The sequence below is a fragment of the Schistocerca americana genome, chromosome 6, assembly GCF_021461395.2.
Source record: "Schistocerca americana isolate TAMUIC-IGC-003095 chromosome 6, iqSchAmer2.1, whole genome shotgun sequence".
Lineage (NCBI taxonomy): Eukaryota > Metazoa > Arthropoda > Insecta > Orthoptera > Acrididae > Schistocerca > Schistocerca americana.
The window spans coordinates 73,983,836-73,985,225 of record NC_060124.1 but is presented as its reverse complement, the minus strand read 5'-3'; the positions used below and the strand labels follow the sequence as shown (position 1 = coordinate 73,985,225).

General features: G+C 45.5%; 1 pseudogene; it reads right to left on the bottom strand.

Annotated features, from left to right (window-relative positions):
• Positions 1 to 625: 625 nt before the first annotated feature.
• LOC124620458 lies at positions 626 to 742 on the bottom strand (annotated as a pseudogene).
• Between the last annotated feature and the right edge of the window lie 648 nt (positions 743 to 1,390).

The window sequence follows — 1,390 nt, the reverse complement described above, 5'->3', positions numbered from 1 at the left end:
CGGAGAATTCTCCCTATTCCTAGGGTAATCAGGAAATCCCTTTTCCTTTTCTCTCTTTTTCTAGGCCAACTGTGTGAGTCTGATCACTCTTCTTCTGTTCATCACAGTGGAAGGGTTGGCATCATGATCATCAGAGGTCATCCACAGCGCCCCAGTGCTAAACGAAAGAACAAGAAGTATTAATCCACACCTCCCCCTCTCTCATGGCATATGTGTAGTGTAGTTTGCCAATTCAGGTAATTTTTTTTTTTTCAATCACGCAACAGCCTGCTGGTGCAGATACGTTGGAGCAGCAGCGCCAATCTCATTTTAGCTCCGACTGTCATTCTGCGTCACCCCAGAAGCAGGGTCCCACAGTTGACCTACCATATTTATGGAATCTGCCGTTTGAGTGTTATCAATCCGCTGAGCTGCAGTTAAAAAGCACTACGTCTTCAGGCCACAATTGGCCCATCGGGACCATCCGACCGCCGTGTCATCCTCTGTTGAGAATGCGTTTAGGAGGGGCATGTGGTCAGCACACTGTTCTCCCGGTCGTTATGATGGTTTTCTTTGACCGGAGCCGCTACTATTCGATCGAGTAGCTCCTCAATTGGCATCACGAGGCTGAGTGCACCCCGAAAAATAGCAACAGCGCATGGCGTCTGGATGGTCACCCATCCAAGTGCCAGCCACGCCCGACAGTGCTTAACTTCGGTGATCTCACGGGAACCGGTGTATCCACTGCGGCACGGCCGTTGCCTTGAGCTGCAGTTAAGCTGTTCTGGAATAGTGCTCTTCGTCCCCTCATGTAATCTGACTGCCAGTGAATTTAAATGTATGAATGTAGGCCAAGCAACTGACATAGATTTCGAACTTAGAGTGTAGTTAAAGAATGCTCCATGTGTTGGTTTTAAGGTACAGAATATATCGTCTGTGTGGGACTATCTATGTAGTACGATGGAATGCAAGCGAGTCTGAATACTGTGACATTCGAACCCGTCAAAGATAGAGGCAAAATATATCTATTTAAAAAAGCAGATAAAAGTTCTATTGGTGCCTACCTGAGAGGCAGCCACTGTTCCTTCTGCATTAACTATAAAACTATAGACCAGATGTAGCTTAAAATTAAAAAAAAGGAGAATAGTATCGTCAGCGCTGGAGAGATTTACGCCAGATAAATTAATAAAAGCTGGAATTGAGCCGCCCCAGCCCGCCCCCCACCCATTCCCTGGTACACAAAACATGTCAGAACACTGCTGTAGTAGCAACGAAAACAGCATGCAAAATTAAAAAATAATGCAAAGTACACAACATCAGCGAAATCTTATAGAAGCTCTAAATTCAGCACAAGTTCCAATGTGTGCCGTTCTTAATAGTTTTCACAACGAAACTCTGTCTCGAAATCTGG